Genomic DNA, 26603 nt, shown 5'->3' with positions numbered 1-26603 from the left:
TAGAGATTTCACAAGCCACCTTTACATGAACTATTATGCAGATATCCAACCCAGGGGATCCTGTAAAACTTTGTGCATCCCCTGTGCCCTCTGCCAGTTGGCACCAAGGGATCCCTGGGTCACAGTATTGCATTGCTGTAGTCCAGCCAAGAGGTGATGAAGGCATGAATAACTGAGGCTAAGTCTTTGTCTGCCAGGATGCAATGGTGTCTTCTAGCCAACAGGAGGAGATGGTAGAAAGCATTACTTGTGGCTGCTGTGATGTGAGAGCTCAACATCACCAAGGGGATCCAAGAGTATTACTGGGTGATCACATGCCCCCAAATCAGCATTTAGGCTTCTGGCATAAAATAATGATAAAATTCTGAGAGACCACACAAAGAAGCTTTCTGTGGGTTGTATGCTCCCAGTCTTGTATGTCGATTTACTGGTCTCTGAAGTTAGTCACAGCAAGATTAGAATGCTGTCTTAAAAGGCTACTAAACTGCATCTCGCATTCAGAAGATGTGAATGCTGCATGCTTCAGTGTTGATTTTGGGATAGACTAGCAACTGAATATGTTTATGGATGTTTGCACGATTATATGCAACTCATGGGCACAAAGAAGTCTATGAAGTTTCCACCACTTTAGTGTTTCTCTGCATTTATTCTGACATTCAGCAGAAGGGACGCCAGAGTACAGAACCTTGGGGGATGATTGCCCATAACCAGCACAAATATTTATTGATATCAAAATTATAAAAATAGGGTGAGAAATGTAACAGAAATATAAATACATTATTAATCCCAGTCTTCTCTTTTTTGCTGTTGCCAGTGTAGACTAACTACTTGCTCTGGTCTTTGCTGAAATGTTCGGTCTGATCTTGAACCCTTTGCTTTCTAAAGAAGTTTTTTAAGTTGATAGTTGGATGGCAACCCATCCTCTACCCCACTATTGGCTCCTGAATACTTCTTAGCAAAAATCAATGCCTTTAGTATATGAAGTAAGCCACATCATAGCGACAGTTGGCTAGGACTAAAGTATCCAGGGTAGGTTTGTTCAGTGTTGATTGAACTATTGCGTGTTTAAACGTGAAAGGGAAGATTCCTCTCTGAACAAGGCATTGGCTATTTCCGTTAGGAGTCACAGTCACACCAGTTGTTCATGACTCTCACAAACCAGGAAGGGCACGGGTCGGATTCACAAGTCTTGGGTCAGGGCTCCTTTATGATGTCCAGAACGTTTTGACTAGTGAATGTACGACCAAGCAGCTCTCCGAAGACCATGAGCAAGACAATAATCACAGACATATGATTCTTCCTAAGGTTCCCGTACCTTCTTTATGCCCACTGTCACAATTCTGTGGTGGTTCCCAGATCTAGTCTGTATCTAACCAACCATTCTTTGAAATGCCATGATCACCTCTTTTTGTGTGAGCTTGAACATTTCTAATATTTTCTCTCCTTTGGAAAATAAATTTGTCTGCACCCTCAGCCTTCCTCTTTCCCTTGAGAAATAATATAAACTGTCTACAGTCCTAATTTTCTATAACCGATATTATTTTACAGGTCTTGTTTTGCTGACCTCTTTTTCTTTATACAGCATATTATTTCTTGTAAAATCTTTCATTTTATTTTTTATTGTAGGTCCTATTATTTTTTACAATGGACAGAGTTCCATTAACTTGACATTTGGCCTGATGATTTGACTTACTTTACACTAAGTCAGACACTGAAGAGAAGTAATAGACAAATATGTATATACTGGGTTTTTTTAATACTACTAAGATGGTGGGATCATACTCTCTTCTATGATGACATTTGGGGAGAAGGAAAAAACACCTTTACCAATTCCATTGTGGAAAATACAGATCCACTGAAAACCATGGGCATCTGGGTGGGGGCCTTATCTATATTTTAGTTCAACTTCAGTGAGAGAGGGGATCTCAAGAATAAAGGTCACTAACACACACTTCTGACATGCTCCAAAAACTTGTGTTTTGGAGAGACGGTAAAATTTAGTAGACAATATTTATAATGAGAAAATTCTTTTGCTGAATGTTTTCTTCTAGGTGTGAATAAAGTTTAACACATTATAAGCAAATGAACTATTTGTTTTTTCCTGACAGCTGGTGGGATAATCTGCAGACAGGAAAGTGAAATGGCCCCCTCTAAACTACATCTGTTAACTGACGCCTGATCTACACTACAAGGTCACTGCAAGGCAGCTTACGTCGACCTAACTATGTAAGGGCAAGTCTGCACTTAAAACACTGATTGGCGCAGCTGCGCTGCTGAAACACTTTAATGAAGATGCTCTAAACTGACAGGAGAGAGCTCTCCCATAGGTGTAGTTAATCCACCTCCCTGAGAGGCAGCAGTTATGTCGATGGGAGAAGCTATCCTGCCGACAGCACTGCCTACATGGGTGGTTAGGTCAGTAAAATTAAGTTACTCAGGGGTGAGGATTTTTCACACACCCAAGCAACATAGTTATACCAATATGGCTTTGTAGTGTACACCAGACCTAAGTGTCAACTAACATTTCACTCCCAGCGACATAACTGCCCCGCTAGGCTGACTTAATAACTCCACCTCCAAGAGAGGCATAGAGTCAACGCCAATTTAGTTAGGTTGACACAGTGTCAGTGCAGACACTTCGTTACTTACATCAACTGTTACTGGCTTTCAGAAGCTGCCCAAAGATGCCCCACACTGACAGTACAGTTGGTACAAGTGCTCCTGGTGAGGACGCGCACTGCTGACACAAGGAGCATAGTGTGGATATGCAAAAGCGATTTAATTATTGCAGTGGCTGTATGCCGACGTAACTCTGGTTGACATAATTTTGTAGTGTAGACATGCCCTGACTTTGTTGGCTTTGGTTAACAAATGGTTTTTAAGTCTGGCAGCCAACAATGATACTGCTTCCTTCCCCAGAACTGAAGAGCTTGGTATAGCTTGAAAGCTTGTACCTTCCACCAACAGAAGTTAATCCAATAAAAAGATATTACCTCACCTACCTTGTCTCTGTCATATCCTGGGACCAACATGGCTACAACACTGCAGCCAACAACATTTCACTTTTGTTTATGACCTAGGATAGCAAATGATAGTCCTCTGTTACTGGTCTTGCTGGTTTTTTTGCAAAGTAAATCTGATTCCCCAACTGTGCCTTTGTAACTAGTTTGGGCAATTCTTCCTCCTAGCTCTCTATGCAGTAGTATATGCCAGATTGTATTGTTCACACGCTACTGGTGCCACGTTTTGTGCATTACCAGTCACTCAGGCCTGGTCTACACTGAAAAGTTATATTGGCACAGGTTGGTTGGTCAGGGATGTGAAAAGAAAACCCACACCTGTGACTGATGTAGCTATGCCGATATATCTCCCAGTGGAGACACAGCTATATTGACAAAAGAGAGTTTCTATTAACATAGCTAACTTTGTTTGGGGAGGTGATGTTTCTACAACCAACAGAAAACCCCCTTCTATTGGTGAAGGCTGCATCTACATTACAGAGCTATGCTGCCACAGCTAAGCTTGTATAGTCGAGGGCTTGTCTACACTTACAGCACTGCACCACTGTAGTGCTTAGTGAAGATGCTACCTATGCCAACGGGAGAGCTTCTCCTGTTGGCATAGGTAAGCCACCTCTCTGTGAGGTGGTAGCTATGTCGATGAGAGAAGCCCTTTCAACATAGTGCTATTTACGAGGGGGTTAGGTGAGTATACCTACATTGCTTTCCACATCCCTGAGTGACACAGTTATACTGACATAAGTTAGTAGTGTACACCAGCCTCTGTCATATAGACACACTCTTATATTGATTTAAAATTGGCTTATATCAATTTAGATTATGAAATAAGCCACTCTGAAACCGAAAAAGGACTGTTTACATACAAACTTGTACCAGTCTAGCTAAAATAGGTTTACAAACACACTTTTAGCCAAATCAGTGCAAGTTTGTATGTTGACAAAATCTTACAGCTGCAAGCTAAACTGATATATGCCAGGTTTAAATTGAAGTAAGAGAGTCCACACAGGGTTTTGCAGCAATATAACTTAATTGGTTTAAAATACTCTTTTATTAAACTGGTAGTTTTGTGTGCAGAACAGGCCTCATCCTTGCAGAAAAATGTACTCAGCCAATAACAACAGGAGCAAAGTACAGGAGCAAAGGTGGGAACTCACTCCATTCATCACAGTAAATTGTGGACTATTTATCTACTTCAGAGTTTATTACAAACCATTAAAACGCTAACAACTTTCCTTTTCTTAAAGAAAACAAACAAGGAAGTCAAATACACAAAAGCGATGTACTTGCAATGTTAATGTTCTACAATTAAACACACAAAGCAAAGGAATACAGCAGTTAAGGTTCTTGAATTAACATTAACTTGCTCACATTGTGCATACAGATTTGTGATTACTGGTTAGGCTACTAAATACACACTATGTGCAAAACAGAGTTCATGTTTCTGTGAGAACCTTACTTTTTGCATTCCTTGACTTTGTTCAAATATGTAACCTTAATGTTTCATTAATCTAAATTTTTTCGCTAAAGCCCCAATCCTACAATCTGACCAAGTCTCCTCATTGTGTGTCAGACTTGCTGCCCCACCCACCCTTATTCTTTCCTACGAAGTGTATTTAACAGAGCAGCTGCCCTCCTACCCCCATCAATTCCAAAGGGTGTGTGGGTGTCTAAGGCTATGTCTACACTGGGATAAAAAACCTGTGGCAGGTGCAGGTCAGTTTACTTGGGCTCACAGGGCTCAGGTTCTGGGGCTAAAAAATAGCTGTGTCAATGCTCGGGCTGGAGCCCAAGTTCTGGGACCCTCCATCCTCACAGGGTCCCAGAGTTATGGCTGAAGCCCAAGCCTGAACCTCTACACAGCCATTTTTAGCCCCACAACCTGAGCCAGGCAAGCCCAAGTCAGCTGACCTGGGCCAGCCATGGGTCTTTTAACCCATGTAGATGTACCCTAAGAACTTCTGCCCTCCCACCCCCACCTATTGTCTCATATGGTGTGTGTACCTCAGGGCTTGTCTACACAGCAGTGCAGCTGCACTGTGGTAGTGTTAAGAGACCTGGTCCACACTACAAAGTTAGCAAGTCAGTTTATGTCAACCTTACTGTGTTTACACTAAAATTTCGCTCCTGCCGACGTAACTGCCCTATGGCAACTTACCTCCATGTGAGGTGTAGAGTCAATATTGATGTAGTTATATCAAAGCAGTGTCAGTGTACACATTGCGTTGCTTACATTGACTGCTACTGGCTTTCACAAGCCGTCCCAAAATTCCTCGCAGTGACAGTACAATATGTACAAGTGCTCCTGGTGAGGACGCGCACCGCCAACACAAGGAGCAAAGTGATGCACAAGTGATGTAATTACTGTCACAGCTGTATGCCGCCATAAGTTAGGTCGACTTAATTTTGTAGTGCAGACATGCCCTCAGTGTAGACATACCTATGCCGATAAAAGGGGTTCTCCCATTGGCATAGATAATCCACCTCCCTAAGAGGCCGTAGCTAGGAGGACAGAAAAATTCTTCTATCTCACTAGTGCTGTCTACACAGAGACTTAGATCAGCTTAGCTGTCACCCAGGGGTGTGGATTTTTCACACCCCTTCGTGATGTAGCTGGGTCCATCTAATTTTCTAGCATAGAGCAGGAGCCCTCACAGCTGCTGCCCGGCTACCCCCTATATGTGTGTGTGTCTGTAACAGAGCTGCTGCGCCCCTGTCTCCCTGGGAAAGGGAAGTGGGTGGAAGGGTAACAATCCTAAACCCCCCCCCCCCCATTCTCTACCAGGGAGCGGGTGTTTAAGGGAGCTGCTCCCTCCGCCCCACGGGAGTATCAGACCCAATATCCGCCCCCTCCTGTGCAGTGTGTGTGACCGAGCTGCTGCCCCCTCACGTTAGGGGATCACTAATTAGGGCCCCGCTGTCTCCAGGGCTCCCGTTCCCCTCCAGCTGTCTCCCACGGGGGAGGCCGCTGCCTGTCGCAGGCCCGGCTCCCTGCTGCCGCAGCGCCCTGGCCTCCCGCCGGGGTTAAGCGCGGAGACAGCGAGGCCCAAGAGCCGGGCTGGCCCGAGGGGAAAGAAGGAGTGAGGCGCCAGCAGCAGCAGCAGCTCTTATCGCGGGGCCGGGCCTTTCCCGGGAGGCGGAGGGAGCCGAGCGAGCCGCTCTCCTCGCCGCGGGGCCGGGCCTGGACGCGCCACTCTCGCCGTCTCGCCCTGGTTCCGGTTGCCAGGCCGGGCGGCGGCGGCGGCGGCGGGCGGGTCAGAGGGTAAAGGTCGCTCCCCCAGCATCCTCCGTGCTGGATACTCAGCCATCTTGGATCCGCGGGACAAGAAAATTCATGCGGTGAGTTCGGCCCCCATTATTTTCTAGCCCCCTCCCCGCGGCGCGCTCTGCCCGCTGCCTCCCAACCGGGCCCGCAGGCGCTGGCGGCGGGGCCCCTGGCGGTCCGGGCCCGGCTCCGGGGTCCCTGGGCCCGGCCGCAGCCAGCCGGGTTTCCGTTTGCTTTTGTCTCCGAGGGAGAGAGAGGGGGGGACGCGCAACGTCTGAGTCGGGAGCGGAGCCCTTAGGCCTAGCCCAGGCAGCGGCCCCGGCCTCCTCCACCATCTCCGGCCGCGGCGGCGGCGCCCGAGCCCCGCTCTGCGGGGAGGGAAAGGCCGTCCCCGCGGGAGGCGGCAGAGCCCGGGGCCCGCACCCCGGGGCCTCCTCATCCTCTGTGGCACTTCACACGGCCCTGGCGTCCCTTCCTGCTCCGCTGCTCGCTGCCCCTTGCCCTGGCCGCTGCCTCCCCGTCCACCCGCGATGTCCGCCCCCTGCCTCTCCTCCGCCCCGCTCCCGCCTGTGTCCTAGTGTCTCTTCCCCGAAGCCCGTGGCCTAGTTGTGGTTCCTGATACCCTGCAGCCCCGTCGTACATTCGGCTTGCTTAGGTGTGTGAGGATATAAGTTGGTGGTAATGTCTGTCCCCCCTCGTCTATCCCCCCCCCATGTGCCTTTTGGCTCCGGGTTAAGAAACCGATGGAGCGAAATCTGCCACCCACCGACTCTGCTGCTGCTGGCTTTTCCTTATAGGCGATGCTGGGGTTTTGCTGTTTATCAGTGTAGCGTTGTGGCCTGTTATGTGTGTCCCTTGGGTGAAGAGAGGGGGTGAAATAGGGTTAATTATTTTTTGGTGTACTCTCCATAGCCTTTCTGAGGGAGGCTGAGGTGATGTCGGAACAGGTTCTGATCCTCCCTCAGAAATGTTTGTTAAACAAACTTGAAGCAAACTGAACCACTTCCTCTGAGTGCTGTCTGTGTCAGATGATGTCTTGTCTTCCTGTGTGTGGTGGTGTTTCTGCTTTGAAGCAGCTTTCAGTGTGAGCCAGTGCTAATGGGAACATGCAGATACAGTAAGGGAGAGTTAATTCGTGTATTTACAATTGTAGCTGTGTGCACATATTGAAATTTGCAAACCAAAAAATGATGCATCTATTACTTAAACTTTTATTCTAATTCAAGTTACTCGTAACTTTAGTTTAGATATTTTGTAGTACTCTGTCCAAAACCCACCACATAATTATGTCATTGTGAATCAGCAGCGTTTACTTTTTTAAAAATCCATTTTGTTAGAAAAACTTACTGCCAAAATTGTGGTGTTATATTGGCTTTTTATTTCATATATAAAATGTAGAGATCTCCCTTTTGATTCCTGGGTGGGAAGTGAATTAAGTCCACGAAGGAACAAAACGTTCATATTGCCTGTACAGCAGTAACATCTGGTGGAAGTGATTGGCTGCTGGGCTTAACTCAGCAGTAGGGGAGCTTAAAGTTTATCAAACTTGCTGTCACGTCAGTCAATAGACAGGTTTCTGGAAACATGGATGCAGTTCAAACTGTTAAGATGTATGCAGAGCAGAACACCCAAATATAATTATTTAGGTTTTCATTGCAAAGATTCCTTTATTTGGACCTGAGGGTGCATTTACGCACTACGTCCTTTGATTTTTTTTTTTCTGTGATCGTATTTTTCAATGTAGTCTATTGTTGATCAAAGCATGCCTGATCCAGTTCTTGAGGACTGCACTATTTTATAACATCATAATTGTTTGTGTGGAGAATTCCAGCGGACACATGCTAGGCTTCCAGATTTCAACGTGCTAGATCTTTTTGGTATTATAAAGTTATAAACTATGAAGGAATTTGAGTACAAGAACTGGCATACCATTCATTAGAAGGCAGTATTTCACTCCCCTCCTCCCCCTCCCCCCCCCCGAAGCTGATAATAAGGCTAACATGGGGCGGCGGGGGGTCCTCCTTACCTGTGTTGTTTTGTTGTCATTTCTTTCTGAGATTTGTCTAATGCCTTTGGCTAAGAATTTTAAAAGTGACTAGTGATTTTGGGCACTTCAGTTTCTAAATGCCGACTTGAGATGCTTGCTTTATTTTATTTTATTTTTTTTTTAAAAAAGAGGGTGAGTATTTAGTACTTGAAAATCAGGCCCATTAAGGTTTCTCCAATTGGGCAGACAAAAATGGAGGTCTCAGAAATCACTCTTGACTTTTGAAAGTCTTGGCCTTTGTCTCTAGCTTGTGTTAAGAGTTAGGTATGCCATTTAAGCAGGTACTTGACGTTAGATCTGAAATCAGAAACTTTCATTTTTAGGATTCAGTTTTACACAGTTTGTATGGGTGCAGGATACTCTGTACATTGTACTCTGTTCATTGTATCATAGTCTTAATTTTTATAGATATTTTTATATTTGAAAAATATACTTTTTACATCACTCAACTTTAATCTGTTCAAGAATTCTGTAACTTTTTCAACTTACCATTCAACCCTGAAAGCAGGTATCGGTCACTAAACCGACAATGTACTGTTGCTTTCATTTTACCTTTAACCTGCATCAGACGTTCTGACTTGATCTAAAATATTGAGCCTAATATTAATTGTAGTTAGATTCTTCTGTCAAAAATGCATGTGCAAATCTCACTGAAATCTATAGGAATTGTGCACAAGTATTCAAGGACAGAATTTGGCCTTAAGCACTGCAGAATCCCTGTTGTTTTAAAGTGCTGTTTCTATAATCCAACCTGTTACTCGTTTGTGAAGATCTGTGTGCTAATTAAAGAATATATGGTAGTTCCTACTTTTTTCTTTAATTGTTGGTAAAACACTTGTCACATTTAGAAATATACAAAACAAATATTAGCCTAGATAGAGGGAGAAATTTTCAGTGCTCTTGCCTAAGCCCATATAGAAGTGATATGCTACGTACTAATCTAAACAAAACTGAATTTCATTTGGGAGAAGAGGGAAACAAACAAAAAAGCAGTTTATCATCAGATATACAGGATAAGTCAATCATTTTTTATAATTAATGCGGAAATCTCACAGTTTGATACATATTGACAAAAACCAAGACATTAAGTTAAGCTTGAATCTTCTGGCCTTCATTAGTTTATGTCAGAATCTTAATATATTTTTAAAATAGTGTTAGGAATTTGATAAAGTCATCAATGACATTTTACAGATGCATTTGTAGTTGAAAAGTCTTCTGATGTTTCAAAAATACTGTATCCAGAGAATCAGACTAGCTTGTTTTGGTTCCAGTTTCCTGGGTAGAGGTCAAAGTGTTGTGTTGTATTATACCATAAATAAGACTGTATGACGAAAATTGAGGGTACTGTATTGGTCTGTTGGCGATGGCTCTGATCCTGCAAACGCTTATGCGTGTGCTCAACTTTAAGTGTGCAAGTAGCCTTGCTGACTTATTTAGGTCTATGAATTTGCATAAGTGTTTGCAGGATTGGGATCTAGATATGTATTGATGACGTTCTGAAAACTTAAAAAAATGTATTGTCTGTCTAGATCAAAGTTAGTATCATTGAGCTTTATTATAACATTAAAAGATCTGTGTTCTTTAAAAAGTGAAATTATTGCACAGACTATTTTAAAATGCTAATAACCCTTTACTGTGGGGAATATAAGGGGGAGAGTTGACATCCAAAGAGCCATGTCTATGTTGAATTAGTGGTTACAATTAATTTTGTATGTAAACTGTTTTTGAGATTCAGTATTGCTGAAATAAAAGTACTGTTTTGTTTGTACACCTTTTGAAGTAAAATCTAACTTAAAATATCTTTTGAATTTAAGGAAAAATTAATATTGTTTTTTTTAAAGAAGGATCCCAAAATGCCTTACAAGCATGTACAGGTTGCTAGGTTTTAGGCTTAGGCAGATAAAAGGGTAGGTGGTATCCTCTGAAAATTTTTGATGGCAGAAGTGCTTATGACGCCTAATTTACACTAGAAAAGTTTGTCGGTATAGCTGTATCCTCCTCGTATAGATGCAGCTTAAGCTAGCAAAAGATTGTTTTTGGTGGGATAGGTTATACTAGTTCCCTGAAAGAAGTAACCTACGCGGGAAAAGGCACCTTCTGTTGGTATAACTGCATCTAAAATAAAGCTTTTGCTGGTACAGAAATGCCTCAAAAAATCACACCCCCTAACTGACAAAAGTTACCGGCAAAAGTTTCTAATGTAGACCTGTCCTCTATCCCTCTCATATGAAAAAATTTAATGGGCACTTGTCTCAAGGTTTAGTAGAGAGAGAACTGGTGACACACTATCAGGCAGTAGCTTGAAGACTGTTATGCTGCTTGTAACAATGTACAAACATGAATTACACATCATTACTGAATATATACAGTACCACCCCATTAGCCTGTTATTGCTGTGGAGTATATCAACAGCTGCAAATTTTTAAAAAAATCCTTCTCTTCTAATAAATTTTGTCATGTTTCACTGAATTTCATCTCTTGCTAATACCTTTTAGGTATGTCTAGTTTTCTTAATATTAGCAAGCTATAACTTTATAAGTTGCTTAGTACTGACTCTGCTGTGTACTGTACAGTACACAAAAATAAAGATAATTCCTGCCCTGCAGCTCTTAAAATAAAAAAAAATGTACAGCTGCACAAGTAAAAGGACACCATTTTTTTTCACAGTTTTTTATTTCTAAGTTGTTTATAATACCTTCTACAAACTTGAAAATGAGGTGGTGGTGGTTGTGGTTGTTACTGGTATTATGGTGCTACCGATGTTTTCAGGTCATGGGCCAGGACCCCACTACTTGGCACTGTACAAACAGAACAAAAAGATGATCTCTGGCCTGAAGAGCCTACTGGTTTTTGTTTTCCATTTTGTAAATGTTTCCCTTCTGTTCCCTACCCCCAACCCCCTTATTTCTATGGAGTATAGTTCATCAAGCCTTTGTCTACTATTAGCTCCCTAGTTTGTTTTTTTCATTACTTATCAGTGGTGCTTTTGAAAATAAGATTTTTACTTAAACTTCACCTCTTCTGCTATCTGGTTGGGTGTGTTGTTTAATTTCACAATCAGGGATTGGGAGGCTTAAAACCATAGAAATGTATAGGGCATTCCCCACCAGATAATATTTATAGGTTAAAATTTGGGACTAAGCTATTTGAGAATCCTTTAAAAATAATTAAGCGTTGTGATCTTTTCAGTCCCTTCCCTTTGCTGATTTATTTGCTATAACGGTCCAAGAGTAAATAATCTGAATTTCATTCAAGTCTTTCAGGTTCTCATTTCCATTTGTTTGTTTTTTGTTTTGGTTTTATTTATTTGTTTATTTTATTGCTCTCTCTTAATGCACCCCAATTTTCTGGTGTTTTGTATGTGCTGAAGTTGCATCACACCAGAAAGTCTGCTCATGGACATTAGTTTGTGTGTTTGAGACATTTTTAGAGCTCTGGTACCAGTTGACTAGAGCATATGCAACTGATTGCTGAAGTCAAGTTATTTGTAAAAAGCTGTAGTTTGCTCACTAATACAATTAGTGCAAAACACTTACACTCTCTCGGGTAGTGAGATGGAAAATATTACTTTGCATGTTAGTATGATTGCCGGGGCAGTAGTCCAGAACATGGGAACAGGAGTAAGAAAACCTAAGCTCTATTCCTGACCCTTCTGCTGACTTGTGTGACCTTGTGTAAGTCACTTAACTAATTTGTACCTCAGTTTCCCATGTGTAATATTGGGGTAATACTCATCTTTGTAGCTTTATGGATGGAAAGTTCTATAGAAATCCATAGTACTATTTCATTAGTTACCGATAATGGTAAATCGTCCACAGTTGAAAATTAGCACTTAAACTGTCTTGTACACTGTCAGTAGGTGACAGTTCTGTTGTTTGCATCTGGTTGTTTTGTAGTAGTGTTGCTAAGACACTTTCTATTGCAATATAAATATGCATATTTGTTTGGAACCGTTAACAAGGAGTTTTTCACTTAAGTATCTGGTTGAAATAGAATGACTAATTATGTACAGTAATTGAGTTTATTTCAAGATATGGACTGTTAGTCTGAATTTGTATGTCATTCCTTGGTAAAGAAGTTTTCCTAATGCTGTCCAAATTGTGCATAATGTCATTTCTTTGTCAAGTTTCTGTCTGCTTATCACATGAAGTTTTTCAAAATGTTCTTATTTCCTTTATACTCTATCATAAGCCAGTTTATTTATAAGCTGACCCTCCCCCCCCCCCACCCAGATGGAAAAGTAAAAATGGAAAATTTTTATGACCCATTCATAAGCCAACCCTATAATTCAGGGGTCAGGAAACTTTGGCTCCCGGGCCATCTGGATAAGCCGTTGGCGGGCCAAGATGGTTTGTTTACCTCGAGCGTCCGCAGGCACAGAAGTAAGCGTAAGTAAACAAAGTGTCCCGGCGTGCCAGCTGCTTACACTGATGGGCTGGGACAGCAACTGGTGGGGAAATTTTTGTGTGTGTGGGGGGGAGAAGTTGGGGGTCAGGGGAGTAACTCCTGTGACCACCCCCCATATGACCCCACCCTTAGCCCGGGACCCCAACACTCTCCCCGTCCCATCCCTTCCCACCTTATCTGGGGAGGGCCATGGGAGGATGTCTCTGGCCTGGCCGGAGCTGCTCTGGTGGGGCAGGCTGGCCAGCGCGGCAGCAGCTGCTTTGGAGGCTTTGGGGAGAGCAGTGTGGCCAGAAGCAGAGAGACTCTGACCCCGCCTCTTCCCTTCTGGCTCTGCTAGCTGTGCTGCCTCTCCTTGCTCCCTCTTTTGGGGGGGAGGGACTGTGTCCCACCTCTCCCTCTCTATACCCATTGATAAGCCGACCCCCTTCTCTGATGCTTCCCTTTTTTACTAAAAAAATTTGGCTTATGAACGAGTATATACGGTAATTAGTGTTCCCCCCTTTTCAGGCCATACAATTAATATATTATATGAAATGGGAAATATTTCCTTGTAACTAATTTCTTCCTTTGTAGCTGTTTATGTTGTAGTTGTAAAAAATGTTTTCTCACAAATTACAAGTAATTCCACAGAATGGCTAGTTACCAAGTGCATATTCCATAGTCAGTAAAGTAACTGGAACAAGGTTGGTATACTTTCCTTTTCATTGTCATTATTGTGTGGTAGCACTTAATTTGTGAGAGAACACTTTTTACAAGTACAGTGTAAAAGGTGCATAGCCAGAAATAGTTAAAAAGAATGTTCTTCAACTTCATATAAATTGTATAGACTGAAAACAGGAAAACACTGTTTCATTAGAGTCAGAAGAGAACAGTATAAACAGCTTTATGTGGCGAATAGGTGCTGAAAGCTCACTAGGGACTTTGCTATTGATTTTATGTAGAAGGCAGTCAGGTACGATGATGATGAGCAGCAATATAAAACCCTTAAGAAAGCAATGTGTGCAATTTGGACAGCATTCGGAAAATCTGTTTACTAAAGAAACTTCCTACAAATCCAGAGTTTAACAGTCCATATCTTGAAACAAACTATTTTATATACATGGTCATTCTGTTTCATTCATATACTGAAATAAAAAGTTCATTATTAATGCTTCTAAACCAGTGGTTTCATGGGTTGAAAGGTGATTTCAAATGAGTCTGATAAATTCTGGTCTGCCTTAAGTGAACCAGAAAATACCAAAATAATTTCTTGAATGGGCAAAATAGTTTTTAAAAAGGTTTAGTTAAAATGTAGTGCTCTTCTTAATGCATCCACATCCTAGCTAGTGTGGGGATTCAGCATGTATACATGTGCTTAATCCCATTTCGTTTTTTTTCTTCTTCTTCTTCGGTTCACCTTTAATTTGTAACACTTAAGTTGTAAGACAGTTAAACTATCTAGTAGTCTCGTGTTGTTTCTTCAACCTTATATTGTTTTGTTAAAATTCATATACTTTTAATGATAGTGAAGCTTTTTAAAGTTTATTAAGAATTCCAGATGCATCACCATATTTATTTTTTGGCCTAGTCACTTGTAAGATCTGATGTCTTTACATCCAGTAATACATTTTTAATAGAAAAATATAGTTTAAAAATGGATATGAATATTTTTATAACAGCTTGTATATTTACAAGTTATTTATATTGGTCAAGATTAAAAAAAAAAGTGCCTAAGGTCACTTATTTAGGAGCCTAACTTGACTTTCACTGCATCCAGCAGCTCCCATTCAAATCAAAGCCTAAGAGCCCATCTTTAGGAACCCATTTTTTTCCGAGCCTTAATTCATTTTTATAATAACATATCTTGACAGCAGGGATACCCAAATTTTGACCCAGCTGGCACTCTTACATGAAATGACTCACTGAGGACATTTCCATATTAATTATTGAGGCATAGTCGGTGCGTATATTTCCCAGCAGGCAGTGCTCTATTTTGAGCTAACCCAGTACCTGCTGGGCTTGAAGTGGAACAGTGTTTGCTGGGCTCTGTAGCTGGTGAATGTGTGGGAAGAGGATGTTTTTAGCTTTTACTATACTTAAAAATCTGTAAAAAGAAAAGGAGTACTTGTGGCACCTTAGAGACTAACCAATTTATTTGAGCATAAGCTTTCGTGAGCCACAGCTCATTTCATCGGATGCATAAAAGTGGAAAATGCCTGGAAAAAATCTGTGAATCTTCTTGTAGAGCTCTGTGGTTGAGCTTAGTCCACAGGTCACAGTAGCCATCCTTGCCAAAGAGTTTGTAGTGAATTTCCCAAGCTGCAAGTTATGAAGTGTACAGTTGCTAGAATCTCTGCTAAAAGCAGAATCTGTTTCATGGACTATTTAGCTGCTGTGAAGGTATCGAGTGTTGTGTATCTAACCCATCTGTAACAAACATAGGAGTAATGTTGATGGATTCATGAGAGTTTTGCCATTTCTTCCTACCATGACACACGATCTTGAAATTAGCTGGGGTGGTTTTAAATTGGGTAAAAATTCAAGGAATAGAGAAAATATTAGATGGCAAGGGAGTGCAGAGTTCAGTCTTTTCCTGGAAGTGCATGTTAGGTTCACACTGCAGTGTGAACAGTGTAAAGCTGAGCTAGAAGACAGTTGGAGAAATCATTTTAAAAAAGGACTCAAACTAACTTTGTGAAGCCAAAACAACTTTGTTAATTACAGGAGAAAACTGTTCTTAATGGCTTCTGGAAATTTCAGAATCTTGTCTGTCTGGAATGGGACATTCCAATGCTGAAATATCTCAAACATTCTAGTATGAAGGACATGAGTAGAAACCCTACTCTAACCTTAATCTAATATGCTATTTTTTTCAGTGTCCTCTTCCAGATGTTGAAGAGGAGGGTGAAAATCTCCAATAATAATCTTGGGCATCTGTGCTTTGCATACATGAGTGTAACTGGCCATGGCTTTGCAACCTATCCAGTGCAGCACTTCATTTTCTAGAATGTTCTTCTAATGTAATAGTGTTAACATATAGTCTGTGTTCTGTAGTTTATTATTGCTGATTTTCTTTTTGTATTGCTCCTTGTTCTAGGAAGCATACAATTAAAAGTATAGTGTAGGATGTGTTTGTAATTATTTCCTCTGTTAACAAATATAACTGCATTTTATAAATACCAAATGTTTTCTCTATACTATTAGATGAGTTGCTGTAACATTCTTGGAAAGTCTAAGAAGACCAACAGTTTAAAAGTATTGTGTTGCACATTCAGACCTGCTCATGCAGTTTAAAAAATACAGTGTATTTCTGTTTACAGGTATATGCACTACAGGTCTGGTTGGTATAATTTTCCATTGAGAAGATGAGCAGTACAGTATATAGAAATGACAACGAATTTATTTGTAATAGTTTTACAGGTGTAGGGTATGTATTGTAGATGAGGGGAGAAGGAGAGTAATTTGATATGTGTAACTTTGCTGTTATGACTTTAGCAAATCAGAGTTGTTAAAATATATAAAACTTTTATATTAAAACCCAGCTTCAGGGAAAATACATGGTCATATTATACTTAAGACTTTTGGCTTTTCTGTGCTTATAGCAGTGCTCTTACTGGCACACTGAGAATATCTTTGACATGATATTCCCAAGTACTTGCTTTGTGTGCTACTGCTCAGTTATAAGTTACGAATTAACCTGAGGGTTTAGCAGTTTATTGCTGTATTAAGTGATGGAGTGCATCATATATCTCATTTATGGGATCACACAGTCAAAACAAAAATAATATAAATAATTTGAGGGTTGGAGCAGTGCAACTTTGACTTATTGGGATTAGTCTTTTAATTTAAAGTAATTTGGTTTTCATCTTCCATTTTGCCTCATGAAGCTGGTGCAGTATGAAAAGAGTAGTGTTTAGAATATACACTACTCATGTCTGCACCACTGTTAAACATCCACAGCTGACGTGGGTTTATGGGTCTTGGGCTGCGGGGCTGTTAAATTGCTGTGTAGATTTCCAGGCTCAAGCTGGCGCCATGAGGGGGAAGGGTCCCAGAGCCGGATGTCTACACTGCAGCTTTATAGCCCCTCAGCCTGAGACTTGCAAACCCAAATCAGCTGAGATGGTCCAGCCATGGATGTTTAATTGCAGTGTAGATATACCGATAGGGAGTGTCTACGCTGGCAGTCAACCTAGGCCCCTTACATGGATTTTAGTCTTAACATCCCCTCTTCTCTCCCCAACCTCTTCCCTATCCCCACCATATGCAAAGACAAACCCCTGACCTGAGTTTGGAGGTGTTTTAAAACCAGGCTAGATTACCTGGTTCAGGGTGTGGATTAGAACCATTCTCCACTTTAATTTGGGCTGGAATTTGCCTACTTTACAGTGAGGGTCCCTAGAATCTTAGCAGAAAGAACCATGGATATTCCCCAGACATGCTCACAGGTGAATGCAGAAACAGTGAGGAACAGTAACAAGGAGAGAGATTTGCATCTGATACACACTAATGGTACAAAGAAAAGCAGTACTAGTGGCACCTTAGAGACTAACCAATTTATTTGAGCATAAGCTTGGATGCATCCGATGAAGTGAGCTGTAGCTCACGAAAGCTTATGCTCAGATAAATTGGTTAGTCTCTAAGGTGCCACTAGTACTCCTTTTCTTTTTGCGCGTACAGACTAACACGGCTGCTACTCTGAAACTAATGGTACACATGCTGGCATAGGCTAATCTAGGTGCCCAGATTCAGATGCCAATCACCTAGTTTAACTGTGCAGTGTAGACATAGACTTTGAGACCAGCTGCACCTGCATAGCTGGGGAGCAAAGATCTGGAGTACTCTTAAATACTAGGAAGAGTGTCTCCTCTATTTTAGCCTCTCTATAATCTCTATTTCTTCCACTATCCTTATTAAAAACAAGTGTGCGCTAAAGTTTAATAGGTCATAAATGCTTCATTTTATATATGTTTTCAAGATGAATTTTAAGATCAATTTTGTATATTTTGACTTCTTTCCTGCTTTTTCTCAATCACTGAATTTATTATTATTATTTTGTTAAATATAATTACCTTAATGCCATTTGTCCTGAAAAAGTTTGCAGGTCAATGCATCTTAAAGCAAAATGAATTAGCAATCAAACCTGTAGTCATGAAGAAAGATTTATAAAAACACCTCAGTGAACTTTCTTTGTACTGCTATATCTTCAGAGATATAAGGAATTTCTTAGGTGTTTTATTGGTGCTTGTACTAACCAGGCAATTGAAGTAGTTCAGCCATCTTTCTAGCAGTCCCTGGAGTGTCCGTTAATGTTGCATTTTGATAGGAAAAATGAAATATTGAAGATGCTTTGACAATAAAAGTGCATCTGTATCTTTGCCAGATTTTGTTGTTACTTCACCTTTTTAAAGAGTACATAGTAGAAGCAACTCAGCACAGATATAACATTAATAGTTCGTATAGATCAAGGTTTTTTGGGTGTAAAAATACAATGAAGCAATTATATTGAATTACAACAATATACCTTTTATGCCTTGTTTTCATTAGACCTTTTCTTAAACTTTTCCTGCTGTGGCTACCATTGGTGCAGCTCTGTCTGCTGGTGTAAATTCTAGTGTAGAGGAGGCACTGGTGGCTGCTGTCATTTTAATCATTGTGTCATCTTGACCTGCTTTGAGCAGGATTGGGTAACAGTGATTAAAGTGTTGGCAACTAATGCAACTCTTTGTCTCTAGCATTGGTGGTAGCAACATTGGGCTATTGAGAGAGAGTCTTGTGAAACACAATCTATTAATTTATTAGTAAACAAAATATTACCGAGGAAGGTTGAATGCATGTGTAACTAGAGTCAAGTTAACACCCAGAAAATGTATTCTAATGTAGAATGCTTCAAGAATAAATTATGCTTCAAAAAATTACATCCCTTAGCTGTTCATTTCTAGACCTTTGCACTTGCAGTCACTTATATTGTATTACTTCACCTATTCAGTATACACATTTTTTTTAGTTGAAATATATTGATTAATACAAGGATAACTAAATGTAATCAACATATTTTTAAATCTTAATTTTTACATACAGTTAAAGAAAGATACGACTACTGATAGTAGCCATAACCAAGGTTTTAATTTTTTTTCTTTCCCTTTTATGGAAAGCAGTTATTTTTATTTCCACTAACTAAATTTAATAGAATTATTAAATCATCTTTCAGGTTTTGTGTTATGAGTGTGTTTTGTGTGTTATGTTAACTGTCCATTTGTTTTCAGTCATAATGTAGTCACATGATTATATTATATTTTGGTCATGAACATATCTCGAGTAATTACTGGGACATAAATATTTTTAAATTCGGGAGGGAGGAAAGCAAGTAAGCAAAAACATGTACACAAGAGACAACAGGATTACAAATAAAATTGAAAAGACTTAGCTTTTGTTTTGCAAACAAATAATAGACCCATTACAACTATTTTAAAAAATATCATTTTAAAACTTTCTGCTTTAGTATTGCTAAGTGTGGACAGACGTTTTTCCTCCCTCCCCTTCCCCCCAGCTCTAAAACGCAGTCTGTATGCTGTATAGAGTAAAAAATTGCTACCTTCATGCAGTTTGACTTATTAACAATAACAGTGTTCATTTGAAGTCTTTTTTCCCCAGACTTGGCTATTACTACTTTCAGACTGGTCTTTAGGTCTTTTCACTCTGGAGAGCCATTCTCACTACCCTTCTATCTGAGTGAGATAATGAATCACATGTTTGAGTGTACCTAATGTCTTCCATTTGCTGCCGTTAGGGTGGATTTCATAGGAGAGTGATTTCAGTATGGCGATCCAGCTAGTTCCTCACTGCCATATACTTTTACCTCTCACTAACTATCTGACCCATATTGCCCACTCAGCTTTAACATTGTCTCAATAAAATTTGCAAAGATGAAAATAACAGATTACTAGGATATTATTGGAAATAGGTCCCTTGACTAAGAAATGGGACTTTATGATCTCCTAGTAACTTCTTTTGACTTTTACATAAAAGTATACAAATTTTAAGAGGAGGTAATATTAAATTTGAGTGGCCACTGATAGTGCTACATGGTTCTTAAGCATTCACTATTGAGATAGTTGCATCCCTTAACAGTTCATTTCAATCCTTCCTAATGTTTTTGTTTTTTAAATAAGTTTCCATTTAAAAAAGTGTAACTGTTTTGGTTGTGTTAGACTCTGAAGCATACTTGCAACCTTAATTCCTAAAGTAATTTTAAAATACTTGCCAAAGATTTTAAATTGTGTCGGTGTATAAGATCTTCAGGAACAGTGCTCCAACAGACCTTATGAGGCCTACCAGAGCAGGAGTCTACTCCAGATATTAGTAAGTGCATAGGTGGTGAATGCATATGATGCTGGGAGTTCAACTGTGTTGGATACTGTAGGTAGTGAATGGTAGAGAAGACAAGGTCGTCTTTATCCAGATGCAAAACTTCTGATCCAGTCTGTGTTTTCCTGCCTCCTCAGGCTCCCTGTACGCCTGTTCTGTGCCCCTTCTATAATCTTCTGGCTTCTCTTGTACCTTTTTTACCCTTTTAGCCCTCTCTTCCCCCTCCATGACAGTGTCTGGTGTCTTTACTCAGAGCCCTGCTTTCCAGAATTGGAAAGCATGGCTTTCTGCTGTCTTTCCATGTCTCTCTTGATCCTTTACTCACTCACTCCCTCTCTCTCTGTGCTCCCATTCCATACCCTTTCCCACATTTCTCTCTGGTCTTTAAACCCCTACCTTTTTTGGCTCAGGAGTGGAAAAGTCATTTTATAAACATTTAAATGTTTATATTTCTATTAATTAAAAAAACTGTTAAAAAAAATTAATGTTGCAAAGTCAAAGCACTCAAAAGTTAGGAAATGCCAGAATCAAGGTTCCCCATGAAACCTTAATTCCAGCCCTCTTTTGTATATGCTCTATGATATGGTGTCTAATTATATGATTGTATGCTATTTTTTTCATACTACCTTGTTTCATTCAGTGCATGGGATGGGTCCCGTTCATTGAATGGGTAGCTATTCAATATTTTTTTTATCTTCATGGTTCGATGTATAGCCTCATGTATTATTTACTGCACAACGTCTGAAGTCTGCATTGATTGCAAAATTATTAATTTCCTCATGAGTTTTTCTAGGATGTTCTCAGTAATATCTTAAATTAATTAATCTTTGTAAAGATGTATTTTCACAACACCTCTGTAAGGTGGTATACCCATTTTACAGATGGGAAAGTGAAGAGTAGAGATTAAAGCATGAAGTGTCAACTAAACTTTGTGTGCTGTATTTGAGAAGCCTTACTTAGTGTTTTACAACACTTTATATTCAGAGCAGACCTTGACCACAGTTGCTCCAGGTGCCTTAAGTTGAGTGCACAGAAGATGAGGAACACATAGTAGCCACCTGTAAAAATCTTGGTCCTTGTTCCTTGCCCAGCATCTCACAGGAACTCTGTGTTGAGGCAGGGATAGAATCAAATTCACTAGGTTAGCATTCATCTGCCTTAACCAGAAGACCATTTTTTTCACTTGCTGCAGCCCCCTGCCTCATTCTTCACACACCTTTTTACTTTTGCAGTAAATGACACAGGGGTTCTATGGACAAGAGCCTCATTCTGTACACCACACTGATTAATATCCGGAGCACAGTCTGTGCTGTGCACTGAATAAGTTGGTGTTCTTTGCAAAAAATAGTATGTAATCATGCAATTAAAGGCTGTATCGTTGTGCTTATCAAACAGGGACTGAATTAAGGTTGTATGTTCACCCTTAATTCTGGCATTTGCTTATTTTTCAGAGTTTGACTTTGCAACATTAACATGCTTTTAACATAGGAAATTACACCCTAAAAAACTAAGTTTTAAAAAATCTTTAACTTTGAAAATATAGAAATTCCATCATGTACAACTATATTCACATCCCTCTCTCCCCCAAATGGATCATCAGCAGGGTTGGCATCTTTAGATCTACAATACAGCCCTCTACCACTGGAGCAGATGGAGTAATTGTTAGTATTAGAAGGCTATTTTGTGGACCTGCCCACTAGAGGGGGATGGAGACATACTTTGCCAGTGGGTTTCACAGCTGCTTGCTAGACAGCAAAGGAATGTTGAGATCTAAGAATAATAGGTTCAGTTTCAGATTCTGGAAGGGAGTTGGCTCTAGTGGTTAGAGTCTTTTGTCCCTGTCCCCTTTTAGTGCCCCCAGATCCTTGCCCCTGTTCACCTCTCCACCCTTTTGCTTCTATTTTTCTCCTTCCACATCTCCTATCCCACTCTGCTCCTGACACTGATTCCTCACCCCTGTGCATTCAAATCAAGATGCTTCCTCCTCCATCCTGCCTGGGTGCCAGCAAGGATAAGCAGAGGAGAATTAGGTTCCTTGCTCTCAGTTCTGGTGCCCAGCACTACAGTGTGAATTGGCTGATGGGAGGAACAATTTCAGGACTCATCCTCAGCTGCAGCGGCCCTAGGATGGAACTTGTTCTAGAGGAATGCCACATGTGCAGCCCAGTTCACAAGTGGGAGATGTTTGGGGATGGAGCATGATTGGTGCAGATGGAGTTGTAGAATTTAGCTGTCAAATTCTTAAGTCTCTCCACAGCATCCGATAAGAGCGACTCTTTAGAAGCTTATCACTTGGCCCAATATGGGTGAGTTTTACAAGGATGACAAAGGCATGCTCCTGACAGGGAGACTCCCTGTCAATTTCAAGTCCCTGCTCCAAAGCATGGATGTGCTAAAGCTTCTCAATGAAACAGTTGTAAGAATATTTTTTTAACATGATCAAAAGCTGTTTTTCCCTAATAGCTGTTGGAAACGATTGACCCATTTTTAGGTGTTGCTGCCTATAATAAAAGTTGCTCTTCAAATACTTAAAACCAATTCTATAAATTTTCATAACCTCTCTCTCAAAGTAACTTATTTAAAAAACTTAAAGGCACTTATTGACAAGGCCTTCAAAAAAATCTTCATTTCTAGGCTATTCCACTTTTATAGAGATGATTAGCCCAGAAGTGTTAGAATAAACTGTAAGTAGACAACAGTATCATTTTCAGAGCTCCATAACTTATGCACTTTTGAAAATTTAACCTAAAAAGTTTAAGTCCCTTTTTCAGAAGTGACCCAGGTCTGGTTTATACCTAAAACTTAGGTTGACCTAGCTCCATCACTCAGGGGTGTGAAAAATTCACACCTCCTATACACATAGTTAAGTCGACATAAGCCCCATTATAAACACCACTAGGTCAACAGAAGCATTCTTCCATCAACCTAGCAACCTGCCTCTCTGGGGTGGATTAACTACAGTGCTGGGAAAAACCCTTTCTGTCTCTGTAGCAAGTGTCTACACTATGGTGCTACAAAGGCACAGGTGTCGTGCTGTAGGTGTGCTTTTGTAGTGTAGGCAAATCCTACAAGATTACATGACCTGGGTTGCACTTTGAAAATGGAATTTAGGACTGGTCTACACGTAAAAGTTAGGTTGACGTTGCTACGTTGGTTGGGGTGTGAAAAAGCCACACACCTGACTGTCTCAGCTATGCTGACCTAACCCCCAGTGTAGATGCTGTGTCTGTTGAAGAATGCGTCCGTTGATATAGCTAACTTTGTTCGGGGAAATGGTGATCCTAGACCAACAGAAAAATCCTTTCCTTTAGCTTAGACTGTGTCTGTGCTGTGGGGTTATGCCAACATAACTATGTCGACATAGCTGTAGTCTCAGTAGTATATACATACCCATAAGCTCCTAAGTCACTTAAGACTTGGCTATACTTAAAATATTACAGTGGCACAGCTGCATCACTGTAGAGCTTCAGTGTAGATATTACATGCACCAATGGGAAGGGTTCTTCCATTGGCTCAGACAATCTACCTCCTTGAGAAGCGGTAGCTAAGTCAACAAAAGAATTCTTCTGCCTACACAGGGTTTTAGGCCACATCTACATTACAGACCTATGTCGGTATAACTATGTTGCTCAGGGGTGTGAAAAATCCCGGCGCCTGAGCGACGCAGTTGAATCGACCTAACCCTCCCATGTAGACAGCACCATGTCGGCTGAAGACATAGCTACCACCTCTTGGGGAGGTGAATTAATTACACTGATGGAAGAAGCTCTCCTGTCAGCATAGGAGCATCTTCACTAAAGTGCTATAGTGGCACAGATATACTGCTGTACATGAACACAAGCCTTTAGGTCAGCTTGACAGCGCTGCTCAGGAGTGTGGATTTTTATGCTGACCTAATTTTCTAGTGTAGATCAGTCTGTAGGTACTTGTGAAAATTTTACCCGTTTTGTCTGACTTACAACTTTTTCTGTAGAGTCTGGTGAATTTCTGGTGTCAGTTTTGGCATGCAAAATTTTAGGAAGATAAGTGTCATCTGGGGGAATTGAAAATTGGACTTAAAATGACGAGGTTGCTCCACCCCTCTACTTATGGAGTGACTTCCACTGTTTCATATTGAGCATGTTTTGTATAGATAGTTTTATCTGGGGGAATAACAGAAAAAACATTTTAGCTGCTAGTTTACAGAGTGTAATGTGGCATAAAAGGAAGCAAAACAGAAGAGATTGATTCAGATAAAAGGGAAGGTGTAGGTTAGACTGAGGAATTAGATGAGCTGAAAGAGATAATTGAAGTGGGACACATTAAATGGAATTGCCGTGGAAGATGTAAATAGAGGATAAATTATGTAAGTTCAAGTAGTACATAACTATCCGAAGCTTAAAAAGAATTGGAGGGATATGGTAGGGGAAAAGAGCTGTGAAATTGGTATCAAAAGATTTATTGGACAGAACTTGGATAGTAAGAAAGTAACAGAGTAGAAAGGGTAGGAGATGTATAGAGTAAGCTTCACTAACTGCAATATGATCTAGCAATATTGAGTTGTGGACATATAGCAGAAACTTTTTTTCTATGAACATAAGCGAGTAAAACTTTGCAGTTCCTTTCTTCAATCCACTCCCAGGGTTTTGTCTACACCTAAAGAAAAAAATCTCTCACAGGTGTTGACGGTGACTGTATTAGTGGATAAACTGTTATATAATGCTTAGAACAGCTCTAGACAACACAGTGGTAAAAATGCCAGCAGCTAGTAGTCTACACTAATGTTCCTTCTATTGTTTTAGTGAAGCTGCAGTACACCAGTGTGGCGCTACAGCAATAGTGGGAGATTTCCAGAAAGACCTGGGTATAGACAACCAAGCCTAGATGCATTGATGGCTGTGTCTGCTGTTGTAAAGGGCCAGTGTTTTAAAGTTGTCTTTCCATTGGAGCTTTGCCTGCAGTAACAAGTTAATCCCCCTCCTACCTACAAGTACAGCTGAACTGGTGTTGAAGACAGTCAGTGTTAAGAACTATTTTTTCTGAAAGTTGTTTTGGTCCTCTCTCTGCTTACATTTTTGGGATGAAAGGAACTATAAAAATGACTAATGGTCCCTCTCTCCCAGATGTATTTTGTTGTTCTGGAGACTGAAAGGGTTGTGTGTGTGTGTGTGTGTGTGTGTGTAGGCATAGACTGTCTCTTATTCTACATTTTGTATGGTACCAAGCACAGAGGCGCTCCCATCTTGGTGTTCTCTTGGTGGTACTATAATGCAAATAATCATTTTGGAGGTCAGGAGGGAAGTTACACTCCACTGCACTGGGTTATACCATGTTCATATTTAGAAAGGTCATAATGGACCACTTGAACTGAAATTATTATGAAAAGCTTTATGCCAAACTTTATATAGGGAAAGCATTTTATCATATTAGCAGACATCTTGGATTTCATAATTTTTAACTTTTTAAAATTTTCTTGGAAACTATTTTGATAGTATTTTTTTTTTTTCAGTGTGTTGCATAAACAACTGTAGGCTTAGTAGCAGCAGCTCCCTACTATGAGACATGTTGTTCACCTTCAGAACTCTGCTTGTAGTTACCCAATATACAAATCACTTTTGTTTGGCAGAACAGTGGTGCAAATCCTGTGAAATCCAAAGGCTTCCTTGGGATAGCTCACATCCAGATGCATTTAACTTAATGGTAGTAATTGTAATATTTCCATAGGCATACACAGCAGCTTCAGCCAGAAGGAAAGAAATCACATTGAATATAGCTATATAAACTACATACATGCTGGTTTCATGAAACTATACATTTCTATCATTCTGTTTACTCATATGGTAAGAGTGGTTTCTAAGGCCAAAGTTCAGATAGCTATGTCTTGCTTTGTTCATAGCATTAGGTTCTCAACTAGAATGTACAAGACTTTAAAAGTAAAGAATGACATCAAAGTTGTATTGTCTGTTGCAAGGTTACCATTATCCATTTTTAAGTGGAAGTTTTCCATTAGGATTAGCAATAGTAGCAGTTAATTTAATATTTTGTGAGATGTTCCGTCTTTCTCACCAACCATCTTCTTACTATTTGAAGTAAAGTACAGTTCTTTATAACAGAGTTCCTCAACTTGAGGTGCGTTTAGCTGTTCCTGTACTTTTATACATGACATAGTCTGCAGACTATCGGGATCTATATCTTTCTTATTTATGTGGATAGCAGTTCCCTGTTCAAGTTTTTGTCAGAGGTTGATACGCTAGCAAATGTTTATTGCTACATTATCTAAAGACTTGACTTACTGTTCAATGTAATAACATATTCTAGGGGACCATTCACCTTGAACGATTTGTTCAACTTTGTATTTATCTTTGGCACTCTGTGGTACCTTGGAGCAGCTCTGTGTAGCTCAAAAGCTTGTTTGTCTAGCCAACAGAAGTTGTTGGTCCAAGAAAAGATTACCTCACCCATCTTGTCTCTCTAATATCCTGGGACCAACACAGCTACCACAACGCAGCATACTCTCTTGAGCGTGTCGCTTAGTTGCAGA

At 40.4% G+C, this 26603-nt stretch overlaps 1 protein-coding gene across 3 annotated transcripts in view; it reads left to right on the top strand.

Moving 5' to 3' along the window:
- Positions 1-6265: 6265 nt before the first annotated feature.
- The window catches only part of CNOT2 (CCR4-NOT transcription complex subunit 2), a 151905-nt gene continuing 131567 nt past the window's right edge, over positions 6266-26603 (top strand). Inside the window, exon 1 of one of the 3 annotated variants that reach the window (XM_074942059.1) lies at positions 6266-6356. The gene's annotated coding sequence lies outside the window, so the exon portion shown is untranslated. Of the gene's footprint in view, positions 6357-6836; positions 6938-26603 lie in introns of those variants that run through there. The other 2 variants (XM_074942058.1, XM_074942060.1) reach the window with 2 other exon arrangements.

This window comes from Natator depressus, chromosome 1 (genome assembly GCF_965152275.1).
Source record: "Natator depressus isolate rNatDep1 chromosome 1, rNatDep2.hap1, whole genome shotgun sequence".
Classification (NCBI taxonomy): Eukaryota; Metazoa; Chordata; order Testudines; family Cheloniidae; genus Natator; species Natator depressus.
The sequence above is the reverse complement of the archived record's forward strand: the minus strand, read 5'-3'. Positions and strand labels throughout refer to the sequence as shown.